The sequence below is a fragment of the Callithrix jacchus genome, chromosome 13 (genome assembly GCF_049354715.1).
Source record: "Callithrix jacchus isolate 240 chromosome 13, calJac240_pri, whole genome shotgun sequence".
NCBI lineage: Eukaryota > Metazoa > Chordata > Mammalia > Primates > Cebidae > Callithrix > Callithrix jacchus.
This window is the reverse complement of record NC_133514.1, coordinates 41134020-41150669: the sequence shown is the minus strand read 5'-3', so window position 1 is coordinate 41150669 and position 16650 is coordinate 41134020. Positions and strand designations below refer to the sequence as shown.

The window sequence follows — 16650 nt, the reverse complement described above, 5'->3', positions numbered from 1 at the left end:
AAGTGATTTTCCAGTTAATAGTCAAATTACATCTGGGAGTGGGACTTTGGGGAGGAAATTACAGTTAGATGAAGTCATGAGGGTGAAGCCCAAGTCAGCTAGGATTAGTGCCCTTATAAGAAGAGTCCGCCAGCAGGGTGGCTCACACCTGTAATCCTAACAATTTGGGAGGCCGAGGCGGGTGGATCACCTGAGATCAGGGGTTCGAGACTTGCCTGGCCAACATGGTGAAACCCCATTTCTACTAAAAATGCATAAATTAACTGCATGTCATGGCAGGCACCTGTAATTCTAGCTACCCGGGAGGCTGAGGCAGAAGAATCGCTTGAACCTGGGAGGTGGAGGTTGTAGTGAGCAGAGGTTGCGCCATTGCACTCCAGCTTGGGAGACAAAGTGAGACTTCGTCTCAAAAAAAAAAAAAAAAAGAAGAGTCATCAGAGAGCTTGCTTGCTCCTCTCTCTGCCTTTGGTAACTGACCCAGCAGTCATTGACATACCACTCAGGAGCTCACCTTCCCAAATGCATTTTTGAAGGGAGTGGCAGATCATGACGTGGAAAGGAGGAGAGAAGGCATGAGGTGAAGGAGATGGCACATGCAGAGGTCCAGAGTGGTGATGGAAACCACACACCATGTTGCGAGACTTCCAAACAAGCCTGGAACATTGACACTTAGGGAAGAAGAAATCACCTTCTCGTGAGTATGAGCTATCCTTCCAGATGTACCTAGCAGACACACTAATTTAGAACTGATGATAGTGGGTTATTTAGGATATTGCTCAGGGACAAGTTGGGAAGGGGCATAGAGGAAGATTGAAAGCACCCAGGTGGGTCTGTAAGAGCCCATGTCACTCAGAGAGCTCTGCTTGAGTTTTGCCTTAAAGGCAGTGGGGACTGGGGACTGGGTTTTCACGTGGGTGATGAGACATCATGCTGAACAGAAGTGCTGCTAGACATTCTTGCGTTTTATTCTTTTTTTAAGAGGAAATGTTTTAATGATTTCAAAATTAAATATGATCTTTGTTGTAGTGTTTTTTATTTGAAACTTTATCAGATTAAGGAAGTTTCTTTTTTTCTATTCTGGGTTTAGTGGGTTTTTTTTTTTAATCATGAATGGCTGTGACATTTAATTTTTTATCTTCAATTGAGTTACACTGTTTTTCTTTTTTAATATATTAATGTGAGAATTTATGTTGATAGATTTTCTGATGTCAAATCAATTTTGCATCCCTGGGATAAGCCCAGCTTGGTCATGAAGCATTTCCTTTCAACATTGCTGCATCAGGTTTGCTAGTGCTTTGTTTAGAACATTTGAATCTATATTCTTGGGCGGAATTGGCCTCTCATTTTCTCTCCTTTGGACTGTCCTTCTCTGGTTTACATTATGACCATAATAGCCTCATAAAATAAGTTTGGGAGGATGATGTCCTTTCCTTTGAAATAATTTTATAGGATTGGAATATATTCCTTAAAGATGGCATTTGGCCATAATGGTTAGATACTATGATGTTTTCTTGGTGGAAATTGTTTAAAATCAGGAGTCAATGTGTGATATATGTAGTAATGAGAGAATCATTATTCCTTCTCGGGTCAATTTCGATTAGGTTTTTATTTTTTATTTTTTTGAGATAGGTTCTTGCTCTGTCACTCAGGTTTGTATGCAGTGACACAATCACGGTTCACTGTAGCCTTGACCTCTCAAGCTCAAGCAGTCCTCCCATCTCAGCCTCCCATGTAGCTGAGACTGCAGGCACTACCACAAGTGGCTAATTTTTAAAAATTCTTTATAGAGATGGGGTCTCCCTGTGTTGCCCAGACTGGCCTTGAACTCCTGGGCTCAAGCAAGCCTCCCACTTCAGATTTCCAAAGTACTGGAATTACAGGTCTGAACCATGGTGCTGGGCCTAGATTGTTTTCCTATGAATGTGTGCATTTTATTTATGTTCAAAATTATTTACTTAAATTATTATTTACAGTATGCTTACTTTTCTGTTAAATTTCTGATGTTTCTTCTAAATTTTTATAATTTAATTATCCTTAACATTTCAAAAAATATTAATTTTTGCTTTATTCTTTTGTTTTCTTAATAAATTTATCCAGGCCGGGCATGGTGGCTCAAGCCTGTAATCCCAGCACTTTGGGAGGCTGAGGTGGGTGGATCACGAGGTCAAGATATCGAGACCATCCTGGTCAACATGGTGAAACCCTGTCTCTACTAAAGATACAAAAAATTAGCTGGGCATGGTGGCGCATGCCTGTAATCCCAGCTACTCAGGAGGCTGAGGCAGGAGAATTGCCTGAACCCAGGAGGCGGAGGTTGCGGTGAGCCAAGATTGCACCATTGCACTCCAGCCTGGGTAACGAGCGAAACTCCATCTCAAAAAAAATAAATAAACAAATAAATAAATTTATCCAGGGATTTTTGCGTGTGGACATGTATTTGTTTTTGAAATTGTGAAGACCCAACTTTTGTTATATACTCTATTGTATCTCTTTTATTTATTTATTTATTTCTGTCCTCATCTTTATTACTTCTTTTCTTTTTATTTTAGTTGAGTTTATCCTGAGTTTCTTATACCCAAAAGATGCAATCATATGTTGAGAGAAATGGCAATGAAACTTACTAAGTTTTCAGTGGGGTGAGTTACATGCTCCCCTCACCACCACCCACCAAAAAAGACTAAGAACTATTCAGAGAAGCGCATTTAGGGCATGTTTTTAGAGTTTAGATTGACTGGAATTCAAATACATTGGGGTACATTAAATAGTTTTGTTTCTCCATTTGTAAAATAACAGTCAAAAAATTACACCTCATAGGGTCTTGTGGCATTTACATGAAATAATCCATGTGCTATGCTTAACGCTGAGTAGCCCTCATGATAGAAGTTCAGTAAGCAGTGACGATTTTTACTGGCATATGGATAAGATAATAAGGCATTATGCAATGACAGCCAGCTGAGAGTAACAGACAATAAACGCTATAGTGCTGAATAGTTGAACACAACTGTTGGCTGGAATAGCCAAAGAAGTCTCTGGAAGAATCTAAAAATAAACTTAATATTGGTAATAGGGAGAAGCACTGGGACAGGCAGACAAATAGGCATAGCATAAGAAATAGAAAAAAGAACAAATCAGCTGGATGGGGTGGTTCACGCTTGTAATTCCTGCACTTTGGGAGGCCAAGGCGGGTGGATGGCCTGAGGTTGGGAGTTCAGGACCAGCCTGACCAACATGGTGAATCCTTGTCTCTACTAAAAATAGAAAAATTGGTGGGGCATGGTGGTGGGCACCTGTAGTTCCAGCTATTTGGGAGCCTGAGGCAGGAGAATCACTTGAACCCGGGAGGCAGAGGGTGCAGTAAGCTGAGATCGTGCCACTACACTCCATTCTGGGTGACAGAGCAAGATTCCGTCTCAAAAACAAAACAAAACAAATCACCTTGAGATGGGATCATGCATTTGGATACCATCCTTTGCATTACTTAAATTATAAGTACATTTTGTGATTTACTAATACACTGTAGTTCTCAAGTTTTTAATCTGTTATCTTTGTCTTCCCTACAAATCCATTTTTAAAAATAAATGAAGACAGAGACCTCATCTTTTACTTCTTCTGTGACCTTCCACAGCATTTAATATTCTATTCTATATACCATGAGCACGTAGCCAATGCCTATTGAATGAATGAGTCCTCTCTTCTGGGAGTATGACTTCTGTCTTACCTTCAGCACTTCTTCTTTTCCTCGTGAGGGTGGCTGTAGAATATCTAGGGACTATTGGGTGAAAACGCTACAAGAAAATTGTGGGGGGATAATTTGGAATCAGTTCACAGAGGAAATAGTAAAAGGTTCTGCAGTTGATGGGTATCCCTCGGAAATGTTTTTGATAAGACACCTCTTCAAAGTAAAAGAGAGAGCCCTCTTTCTTCATAGATGGTGGAATGGTATGTCAATCAAGCTATTCTAGACAGTAAAGGGGCCTTTGGCCAGGATTTGCTTTCTTTCCAAGCATGGAGCCAGCTGGATAAAACCTTACTTAACTATGAGAAAGAACAATTCAGTAAGGAATTGAGAATGTTACATTATTTAAGAAATATCTATTACAAAACTCAAATTACATATTGTGCTAGACGGATCTCATGCAGCTATAAGAACATGTCTGAGACTGAGTAATTTATAAAGAAAAGAGGTTTAATTCATTCACCTTTCTGCAGGGTTGGGGAGGCCGCAGGAAACAAAATCTTGGCAGAAGGTGAAGCAAACACATCCTTCTTCACATGGTGGCAGGTAGGAGAATGAGTGCCTAGCGAGGTGGGAAGCCCCTATAAAACCATCAGATCTTGTGAGAACTAACTCACTATCATGAGAACAGGATGGGGGAAACTGCCCCAATGATTCAATTATCTCCACCTGGTTTCTCCCACCACCTGTGGGGATTACGTGAACTACGATTCAAGATGAGATTTGGGTGGGGACACAGCCAATCCAGATGATATATATGACTTAAATTGCATCAATATTTAATGAATACTGACTTGCCAACTACCATGTTGGTTCTCGAAGAGACAATCATGAGTAAGAATAATTTATATTCTTAAAGATCTTATAGCAAAGAGAGAAGGAAACACATAGGTAGGAATACCAGGATATAAAGTCAGGCTATGCCAAACACAAGCATAGATAATCAGAGCGCTATAAAATTAGTGGATAGTTGAAATTAATTTTGAGTTGGAGTCAAGGAAGGTACCCCAGAAGAGGTAATACTGAAGATAATTCTTTTTTTTTCTTTTTTGAGACGGAGTTTCTCTCTTGTTACCCAGGCTGGAGTGCAATGGCACAATCGCTGCTCACCGCAACCTCCACCTCCTGGGTTTAAGCAATTCTCCTGCCTCAGCCTCCCGAGTAGCTGGGACTATAGGCACGCACCGCATGCCCAGCTAATTTTTGTATTTTTAGTAGAGGCAGGGCTTCACCATGTTGACCAGGATGGTCTCGATCTCTTGACCTCATGATCCACCTGCCTCAGCCTCCCAAAGTGCTGGGATTACAGGTGTGAGCCATCACACTTGGCCACTGGAGATAATTCTTGAAGTACCAGTGGAATTTAAGCATACGTGAGGCAAGGGAATTTTAAATATCTGGAAAGTAGTATGCTTCTGGAATGGAACACAGGCTGGCGGAATTGCAATTTAGGGTGGATGGGGAGACTGGTGGAATCTACTGTTAGCTATATAATTCTGAATAAGATTTTGGGAGGTCAAGTGGCAGGATGGTCGAGTGGTGTAAGGCACCAGACTCAAGCTTAATATTTGGGAGGTCATGAGAAGCACAGAGGAGGTTAGATGTGACAATCACTGGAAGGCCATATATGGCAAAAGTTGACAATGGTTCGATGTCACAGGTGGAAGCTATGAAAGAATCAATGCTGAATGATGTTTTTAGCTGAGGAAAGTCAGTAAATAGTGATATCTGCACCTGTAATAAGAAATCAGACACAAGAAAAAACATACATAGGGTAGACATATTGAAGATGAGATGTGAATTAAATGTGGCTATAGAGGCATTAGGAAATACAGGTTTTGAAAATATGTGACACTGGAAAGGAAAAAGGCTTATTAGACTAGTACAAAGAAAGTTAGGAGGGGTGAAAATTAGGTTACATTTTACATGGAAGGAAAGGAAGTTGATAGAATTTGACATAAAAAGCCTTAACAGCAAGCTATACCCAGTGACTCCCAAAACTATGTCTCTAGAGAGACCATTTTCTTAGAATCATAGTCTGTACATTTATGTAAATTATCATCATCATTACTTGGTTATAAGGTAAGAATTTTAAACTTAACATTTTCAAAACAGAATCATGATTGATGTTAGATTATTGTGAGTGTATAAAAATGTAACTGATTTCTGTGTGCTGATTTTGTATCCTGCCATTTTACTGAATTTATTATTTCTAGCAATTTTTAGTGGTGCGTTTAAGGTCTTCTACTTATAAGATCATATCACCAGTGAACAGAAAGAGTTTTACTACTTCTTTCCAATTTGGAGGACTTTTTTTTTCCTGCTTAATAATCTGGCTAGAACTTTCAGTACTATGTTGAATAGAAGTATGGCAATCTCAGCTCACTGCAATATCCACCTCCCAGGTTCAAGTGATTCTCCTTCCTCAGCCTCCCAAGTAGCTGGGATTACAACTGCATGCCACCCTGCCCAGCTATTTTTATACTTTTAATAGAGACGGGTTTTCACCATGTTAGCCAGGATGGTTTTGATCTCTGGACCTTGTGATGCTCTCGCCTCAGCCTCCCAAAGTGCTGAGATTATAGGATTGAGCCACCAAGCCTGGCCAAATCTGTTTTTTTTTTTTTCATCAAGAGTTAATTCTCAGAAATGGGTGACTAAATGAATCAGATGATAGGAATTAATGAAGCTGTTGGGACATAAGGATGATGTTACGGTAAGGTGTCTAATACTGATGAGTTGTTTAGGCTGGTCAGCAAAGTGATAGAGGCTAGGAAGGGATGTAGGGTTTGGAGGTTTAAAGCGGCACATGCAAGGTGGGAGTGAAAATGAAATCTAGGTGGAAGATACTGGTTGTAAACTAAAGATAAAATTCTAAGCCCCCGACCAACTGAATGGACCCCTCTTTTCAAAAGGTACCCCAAAGAAGCCTGAAAAATTAGTTTAGGCCATGACAGGTATCAGGGGTCGAATACACTGCAATATAGCTCCTCTCTTTGGAGTTTAGACCCAACTGACCAGCATTAACGTTAAAACAGAAATCTTAAAATGAACAAAACAGACTCTTTGTAGCAATAAGACACCGAGTTCCAACGTGACTCTGGTTTAGAGTTATGTGACAGATAGCAGGCCCTGAAGGAAATTGAAGTATTTTACCCCAAAACACATTTCTTTGACATATTCTGAAATGGCCCTGCAAATTATATTTTGTGGGGGAAATTTGCATTCTCTAAGAATCTTCTTCCTTTACCAAGTCTTTTCCAGAGACTCTGACACATTTAAGGTCTGTTAAGAAACATTGACTACCTCTTCTCTCTGAAACCTACTCCCTGGAGGCTTCATCTACATGACAAGAACCCTGGCTTCCACAACCCCCTTGTCTAAATGCAAGCAAGAATTTTTAAATTCAATTCTTAAGTAGAGCAACTCTTTCAAACAATTGCCAATCAGGAAATGTTTGAATCCACCTGTGACCTGGAAGCCCCCTACCCACTCCACCCCCACCCCACCTATTCTGAGATGTCCAACCTTTCTGAGGCAAACAAATATATACCTTAAATGTATTAATTGATGTATTTGCTGGTAACTTCTGTCTCCCTAAAATGTATAACACCAAGCTGTAACCCAGCCACCTTGGGCACATGTTCTTAGAACCTCCTAAGACTATCACCAGCAGTTATCCCTAACCTTGGCAAAATAAACCTCTAAATTGATTGAGACCTGTCTCAGATACATTTTGGGTTATGCGGCTAAATTTTTAAATTTCTCTGGTTTGTCTTGGAAGGTCTGAAAAGATCTTAGTGATGGCTTGGCCTGAGCTCCTCATTCTATCTATGAAAAAGTTACGACCTGAAGAGGTGACCCGACTCTCCAGCATCCCGCACAGTTAAAATGAGGTCCACCCGAATACAGCCCAAGCTTCCAGTCACTGATGAAAAGCCAGCTTTCCACTGGGCTCTTCCATTGGAGTCCCAGCTACTGTCACTCCTGCTCCCCAAGTTTTTCCTTTTTTTTTTTTTTAAACCAACCTCAAAATTCTCAGTGACAAGAGAAGGAAAATGTCTAAACTAGATCCCTGCATCTGTTCGCTCTGCAGTTCCATAAGTTTTGGCTTCAGACCATTTGGAAGTTTGTTTCTGAGACAAGATGCAATGTAACTGCCTCCAAGCTCTTAGCTTGCCAGCAGGATGCCCATCTCTAGCTGACAGGACCCACTGCCCCTGCTGTTTGGATTGATAACCAGGATGTCTGACGGCAGGGCACCTCTCAGTTTCATCAAGGACAGTGGGGTCTGGATTAACCATTCATCATTCGCCAGGCTTTCCACTCAGACTCAGGCATTCCACTCCATTTCAGGCTTTCCACCTAGTCTGGGAACATCTCATGGCCATGTTGGCTGTTGACTCAGCTGGGATTGGGAGAGAGGCAGATGACTTGCCTGGGCGATGGCTGCACAGCAGTCCTCTGGATTCAGTGTGGTTTCTGGAAGGAGGTCTGCATGATGAGCTGGGAGACCCGTATTCTAGTCCTCCTCCACAATCTACTCAGCACTTGTGAATAAAGTCATGTCACGTCACTAAGCCTTGGTTTAGTCATCTCCAAAGTAAAGTGTCTGCAGAAATAATTTTGTAGTGTTCACTCCTGTTCAAAAATCTGGATTCACATGGAAAAAGACTGACATCTTTTTATACGAGCAATGAAACATAAGTGAAATGGAGTGTCCTAGGAAATTCCTGTTAATGCTGGTTATTGATCATATTGATCATTTTGCAAAGTGCATTAAGAATGAACTGATGACGGCCAATGCCAGAATTCCAGCTCTTGCAGAGAATCTAAGCACCATGCCCAGGTATAGGTTAGGTCTCTTCACGTAAAGCAGAGAGAGGCAGGGAGGCCTGAGGCAGGACAGTCAGTAAGCAGGCTAGATAGACCTCAGTTCTGCGGAAGAAGCATCTGCTGATTGCTCCGCTTTTTATTGGTGATTAATTGCTTTGGGTCCACAGATGTTAATTGTAGCCAGAAAAAGACCAGAAAGCTACAATAGCATGATATATTGGGAAAAACACATGACTGGGAATGGAGCAGAACTGGAGTCAAATCCGGTTCTGGAACAAACTATTCATCCTTTCTAAATCTAAATTCAGTCATTATAACTCAAGGATAATTATATTTTTGCATGGGTTTTATAAGGATTAGAAACAATGTATGCAAAATGCTTGGACACGGTAAACATTTGCTAAATGTTATGCAATTTTGTCAACGGTGTATAGGAAAGGGACAAGAATTTAAGCCCAAAGAGAAGCACAGGCACAATGTGATTTTGCCGAACTCAGAACTTCTAAGGATACATCTAGATCTATGTGTGGTTTTGTGATGAGGTCCTTGACACAGCTGTATGAGAGGGGTAATTTCTCAGGACTCCTGGTGGCAGCTATAGGAAGACATACAGTTATATGTCTCTGAGCTTACAGTTGGGGACTACAGACAATCTGAACTTCAGAATTTCTACAGAATGCCCTAAGGATGGCAATTTAGTTAGAAAGGAGACCTAAGAACTTGCCATTAAGTTTGCACATAAGTTTATAAATTATTAGAACATATTAATTGTTCATATGAAGGAATAGAAGACATAGATTAGATGGGGGTGGGGAGACAAAGCCCTCTTTTCACCATAAACCACAAATAAAATTCTAAGATCCCCCCACCAACCATCTGAATTAGCTGCTTCCTAAGCCAGGGCTCTTTTAAAATTTAACCTGAGAGACTGTTCCAGGTCACAATGGGAGTGGGGTTGGATATGATGTCTCATTCTGCCTCTCCAGCATGAACCTCAAAAGAGATTTTAAGTCTGATGGAAACATTTTACAACCTATTCTCCCTGAAGCCTACTTCCTCTGCAAATAAGAACCTGGATTTCCACAATCCTTTATCTTACCCCAGAATTTCTTTCATTTTTGCTTTTGTTCTTTGAGTGGGAGTTTTGCTCTTGACCCCCAGACTGGAGTGCTATGGTATGGTCTTCGCTCACTGCGACTTCTACCTCCTGGGTTCAGGCAATTTTCCTGCCTCAGACTCCCAAGAGGCTGGGGTTACAGACACCCACCACCACACCCAGGTAATTTTAGTAGGGATTCTTCATATTCTTAGTAGGGATGGGGTTATGTTGGCTAGGCTAGTCTCAAACTCCTGACCTCAGGCAATCTGCCTGCCTTGGCCTCCTAAAAATGCTGGGATTATAAGGGTGAACTACTGCACCTGGCCATTAACCCAGAATTTCTTTCAATTGATCCCAGGTCTTTAGATAAACTCAACCAATTGTCAGCCAGAAAATACTTAAATCTATGTAGAACCTGGAAGCCCTCCCACCGCCTACCATTCTGGACCAAACCAATGTACGTCTTAAATGCATTTGGCTGAAGTCTTACGTCTCCCTAAAATGTATAAAATCAAACTGCACCTGGACCACCTTGGGCTCATGTTCTCAGGACCTTCTGAGGGCTGTGTCACAGGCTATGGTCACTCATATTTGGCTCAGAACAGATGTCTCTAAATTTTACAGAGTTTCACTCTTTTTGTCAACATCACCATGTTTCTTGATGCCTCTATTGCTGTTAGAGCAAATATAGGTGGATAAGCAAAACTTTGACATGCTAGCTTGGACTTTAGAAACTAGCTAGTTGCCTCCCTTACTAAAGCCAACAGTAAACATGGAAAAGAAAAGCTATAAGTCAAATTCCAATCCGGGTTAATGCATGCATGTCTATAAAGCTCAATTTTTGGCTTCAATCTCCCTCTATCTCATACATATGCATACAAACACACAATATACACAGGCACACAATACACACACCTTCATTAGAAACAGGACTAGAAGCTAGAAGGCAACAAAGTTGCATTGGTTCTCCACTCACCTATCATTTAATAACATAAACATAGAAGAAATAAACTTAACTTCAAGCAAAGATGGGCTGAGACTAGCAAGAAGCCTCCCTAAGTACAGTTAACTACAGTTGGAAAAAGAATTATGTTAAGTGTAATACCCAGATTAAATTAATTAACTATTTACTAAATGCTTTTATGGAGATTCAAAGCTAAAAGTTAGTGTTCTTAATCTCAATGAGCTCTAGTCCAATATGCAGCTTAACTGGATGCATTCATAGTGGTTTTATGCCAGTAAGCTACTGTGGAGAATAGAAGGAGCAAAGGATGTGGTTATTCTGTCTACTTAATAGACAAGTGTCCTTGAGAAAGTGAGAGGGAGCTTTAAGCCTTGGTGTCTTTATCTATTATAGAAAGGTAATAATAGCTACTCACCGGATTGCAGTGGGGATCAAATGAGTTAAGGCAAGTAAAAGAGCTCTATAAACTTGACGAAGCCCATACAAATGCTAATTGTTGCCATTTTCTTCCTCCTTAAGGGTACACTTGGCCTTCCTGATGAAGCTTTTAAGAGAAAGGCAAAGTTGACCCTGGGCTTTTAAAAAGAAAAAAAAAACCTGCTCTTTCAGGTACAAACTATGAATTATGATTTTAAACTTTTAAAAAAAGAATAGATAACTTTCAAAAATACCCAGTTTTGAAACACTCTATTCTCCTTCATTCATTCATCTCCCATTGTCATTCCATGCCATTTCCCAAACGTTAGTCCCTTCTTACCTCTTCCTAGGGACAATTTGCTCTGTTTCCTTCTTCCCTCTCAAGGCAAAACCTCAGAGACAATTGGCTGCTAGGGATCCACTGCAGAGACCTTGAAGAACATGGCAATTATGAAACTTCAGCAAGAAAAGATTTCAGCTGATCTTTAAAACAATATACTGTCAGGAATGTTGTAGCAATGACTTTAATATAATAACTGCTTCTTTGACTTATGTTTTGTCTGGTGGTGAAAAGAAGAATATTTCTAAAAGCATGCCAGTGTCCTAAAATTGGGGACACAAAGTTAAATGACTGAAGGCACTCGAGGGGTGGGGGCAAGTTTGGTGAAACTGGGCCCTGGACCAAGCAGGAGAGTTTGAACCATGAACCTGCTAAAGAGAGCTACTGCTTCTAGTTTCCAGTCAATTCATCTGAAATGGAATTGAGGCTCCATTTCAGCCACAGTGATTGATCTGGAATGTTTGTAAAATTCCCCGATTTTTACATATTGCCAATTAATTAATTAAGGAGAAATATAAATGTTCAACCATGCTGTGTGCTCAAGAAATACATTTATAAGACATCATGGGCTTACATTTTAGGCTAAAAGAGCTAGAGAAAAAGGATGAAAATTCATCAGATCCAGGATTACTACTAGATATTAAAATACTCCCAAGTTTATATTCTACTAAATATATGTAAACAGGAACAGCTTTGCATTCCCAGGGTTACACGAGCATTCATGATGATTTATTTAGTCACCACCATTTGAATAGAGCAGTGGGCAAAATGTAGAGATGACTGAGATAATGCTTGTGTTTTGACCCCATGGAGCATATAATCTAAACTGAAAGGCAAGCAAGAGATACACAAATGAAAATGGATTCTATTATAAGAATGAAAATGATGTAAGTTTCTATAATGTCGTGGTTAGTCACATTGGCCATGGAGTCAAATGGGCATAGGAATGACTCTTGACAAATTACCTTTCCTCAGTGTCCTGAGCTGTGGATAGTAATGGAACTGACGTCACAGGAATGCTGTAAGCACTAATAAGATGGCACTAAAAGGTTCTTAGCACAGTCTCTGACACCAACGTGATAATATTTTCATAAACTACAATAATAATGGTGGTAATACCAGTAATAAGAATAATAGAAGTACGGTAACCCCAATGTCACAAGGCTGTAAATGATAGAATTATGTGAGAGATGCAGGCAGCATGTGTTAGACCCTTGCTACTTAGGGTAGGGCCTGTGGCCATCCAGCATTGGCATCTTCTGGGCAGCTATTAGAAGAGCAGGAGCGCAGGCCTCAACCCAGAGCGACTGTATCAGAATCTGCATTTTATTTAGCGCTTTCCCCAGGTGGTCTGTATGCACAATTGAAGTTCAAAAAGCATTGCGCTAGACGACCTCAGAGGAGGCATGAACAAAGGTCTCCAGAATGAGACAGGATTGGACCAGATCGCAAGCTTTCACACCTTTTAGTCTCGAGACCAGTCTACAATTTTAAAAACCTGTGAGGACCCAGAGCCATTTGCTTATGTGTTTTCTTTATCTGTCTAATGTGTAACAATGTAAGGCATCTGAATTATCCTATCTGCTTCAGCATTCAATCTGTTATGTTGTGTTCTTTTTGTTGACATATATGAAGAAAATGAGGCTGTACACAAATACATAGCTCGCAACGGTAGGGGTATTTTAATACCCTTTTCATATAATTGTGGATGTTCTTTCTCATTGTTCCAGAAACATTCTATGAGTGGTAGATAAACTCATGGAATCTCAAATTTAATGAGTCAACATTTAGAAGACTTGTATAACTCTACGAACCAATATTTTCTGAATGACAAATGCATGCTTTGACAAAATGTGGAGCATGAGTCGAAGACCCACTCAAAGCAGGCTACTAGACTGCAGTCTGTGTAAACGAATGGGCTTTCACATACCAGGACAAAATATTCAGGCACCTGTTTTTTCTTGAGACTTCTGTAGTAGTTCAGTCTGCAGCATACGTGCTTTGGAATACTTCTTATTTCTTCACATGAAATATTAAAAAGAAATATACTTAAGGGTCAACATTCATTGAATTAATAATTTTTCCTGTTTCATCCAGAACATTCATTTTTTTGTTGTTGTTGAGACGGAGTTTCGCTCTTGTCACCCAGGCTGGAGTGCAATGGCGTGATCTCTGCTCACCGCAACCCCCTCCTGGGTTCGGGCAATTCTCCTGCCTCAGCCTCCTGAGTAGCTGGGATTACAGGCAGGCGCCACCATGCCCAGCTAATTTTTTTGTATTTTTAGTAGAGACGGGGTTTCACCATGTTGACCAGGATGGTCTCGATCTCTTGACCTCGTGATCCACCTGCCTCGGCCTCCCAAAGTGCTGGGATTACAGGCGTGAGCCATCATGCCCGGCCCAGAACATTCTTAAGTGGAATGCACGGTGGTGAGAAATGCCCTGACTACTGGCGTAGTTTAGAACCACTACCTTGATTCACGCTAGGCAGCGTTTCACTCACTATTGTTTTTACACTTTCAGGGCAAATTTATCACAGTGGAAAAAGCAAGTAAGATCTTAATATTATTACATATGTTTTTTTTAATCTCTCAAAGGTCCTTAAAAGGATTTGAGGTACTGTAAAAGTCTTTAGGCTATACTTTGAGACCACAGGAAAAGAGCTTCGGGAGACAGAGGCTCCACAAAAGGCTGGGTGAAAGGAAGAGGCCCACAGGTCTAAGGGAGACAGGCCCGTGGAGATAGAAGTAAGAGAAAGCAACGCGTGTTCAACCAATCCGCGGGGAGCAGAGCTTATGCAATTCAGAAACAGCTGCTCTGTTCTGTTCCGAAGAACAGAGGCACGGGCAGAGAGAACACTGTCCTTTGAGTTTGTTTATTAAACTTGCCTTGGTGAAGAAGTTTCAACTTCAATTAGTCTGCATTTTGCTAAGTGAACTTGAAAATCTTGGCAGTTGATTAAAGCTCAAAACTCAAAGAGAAGACGCAGGAATAAATCACTTCTGCCATTATTTCTAACTAAAGAACTTGTATTCTCCCTTTAAAAAAAATAGAGATCATTAGTTTTTAAAAGAAATTGCCACTTTAGTTTTACAATTCATATAAATACTATTTTTTTTCTGTTTGAGTTATGTCCTGCCCCCTGAAGACCCAAGAGGTTAGGGATCCTATTTCTTATTTGTATGTTACATACTTTAGAGAAAATGCTCATAGCCTGGAAAATCTAATGGATTAGATTCGAGATGATGAGTGACCTTGACTTCTAAAAGTATAACATTTATTTTCATGTATGGATAGGTTTTACATTGTCAATCATCGGGAACGGAAGGGTAGGAGGCTAGAACATAAATCTCAGTGTCTTGCCTTTAGTATCCCTAAATTTCATTCAAATACCAACAAAATGAAATTACCCTTAAAGAGGCTTCCTCCAGGTCAGATGTCACCCATAGATGTTGGTCAGAATCTGCAATATCTGTTTTGTATCGATTGTAGGACCCGATACAGATAGAACAACCCTGGGATCCAAGGGCCCTTAGGAATCTCTGGCAGCTCCAAAGTTACAGGAACCTTATGTGGTGTCTCTTGATCCCTCCACCTTCTCCAGCTCACATGGTTGCCTGACTTACCTGCAGGATTAGTCCTAGGCTGTCCAGTTTAATAACTGCTTTGGAGGGTGTGTTCCTCAGAGACGTACAGTGAGGCTCCGTTTCATCCAGACAATGCTTTTACAGCTCACCCCCGGGGCCTCTCTCATTTTCTCAGAAATAGACTTTAAGAGATGCTTGGCTGCATAACATCATTAGCGAAAATAACTCACAGGAGGACTTTTGAGCTAACATAGCTGAAAGTGCCATCTGAGTCCTTTTCTTTACTGTTTTGTTTTTGTTTTTTTGAGACTGAGTTTTGCTCTTGTTGCATAGGCTGGAGTGGTGCAATCTCAGCTCACTCTGCCTTCCGGATTCAAGTGATTCTCCTGCCTCAGCTTCCCTAGTAGCCGGGATTACAGACGAGCCACCATGCCCCTCTAATTTTTTGTATTTTAAATAGAGACAGGGTTTTATCATATTAGTCAGGCTGGTCTCGAACTCCAGACCTCAGGTGATCCAACTCTCCCAATGTGCTGGGATTACAGGTGAGAGCCACCGTGTCTGGCCCTAAGTCTTTTTTAAAATTCCACTCTGCGTTTTTTATCTTCTAAGCTGACTTAGGTGTTTTATTCCAATATTCAGAAGGACTTGAAAGTAATCTTTTTCAGATTATGAAATGAATGCTCTACTTTAGAAGTTATGTAAAATTATAAAACATAAAGAAAATTATCTATTTCCGTGAATAACAAAATAGTCAAAACTTGAAAATGGGCCAGAAATACAGGTGGCATATCTTCCCAACATTATATGAGGGTATCGGCTCACTCAAGGATTCTCTAGAACAAGTGCAAATATCATGTGAAACACAGGAGGACTTGTGAAAGGCATAATGGGTTCAAGCACTTCTCCTGTCTCAACCTCCTGAGTAGCTGGGACTAAAGATGGGCACCACTACACCCAGCTAATTTTGGATTTTTAGTAGAGATGGAGTTTCACCATGTCGATCAGGCTAGTCTTGAACTCCTGTCTCCAAATAATCTGCCTTCCTCGGCCTTCCAAAGTGCTGGGATTACAGACATGAGCCACTGTGCCTGGCCCACAATTTAAAATTATACAATAGCCATATTCAAAGTATAAAAAAACACAAATAAAATGAATTTATATAAAATAATTTACTTAATATATCCCAAATGTTATTAATTTAATATGTAAGAGAAGAAATTGATAATGAGCTATTTTATATATTTTTGTTGAACTAGTGCTTTCAAATCTGAAATGTGTTAGTTTCCTCTTATTTTTAGTTGACATTTCATAATTGTCCACATTTATGAGACACAGAGTGATGTTTTATGCATGTATACAATGTGTAATGATCAAATCAAGGTAATTAGCTTAACCATCACCTCCAATATTTATCATTTCTTTACATTGTAAATATTCAAAATCCTCTCTATTGTATGTTTTAAAAAAGGTGAAAGAGAGGATTTTTTATTATTATTATTATTATTATTATTGAGACAGAGTCTTGCTCTGTTGCCCAGGCTGGAGTGCAGTGGTGCCATCTTGGCTCCTTGCAACCTCCACCCCCAGGGTTCAAGATGTTCTTCTGCCTCAGCTTCCCGAATACCTGGGACTACAGACATGTGCCACCACACCCAACTTATTTTTGTA

General features: G+C 40.3%; 1 long non-coding RNA gene across 1 annotated transcript in view; it reads left to right on the top strand.

Annotated features, from left to right (window-relative positions):
- The first annotated feature begins 514 nt into the window (after positions 1-514).
- The window catches only part of LOC144578856 (uncharacterized), a 47718-nt gene continuing 31582 nt past the window's right edge, over positions 515-16650 (top strand). The window contains exons 1-2 of the long non-coding RNA XR_013525298.1: positions 515-694; positions 4210-4282. This is a non-coding gene — a long non-coding RNA (uncharacterized LOC144578856). The remainder of the gene's footprint in view (positions 695-4209; positions 4283-16650) is intronic.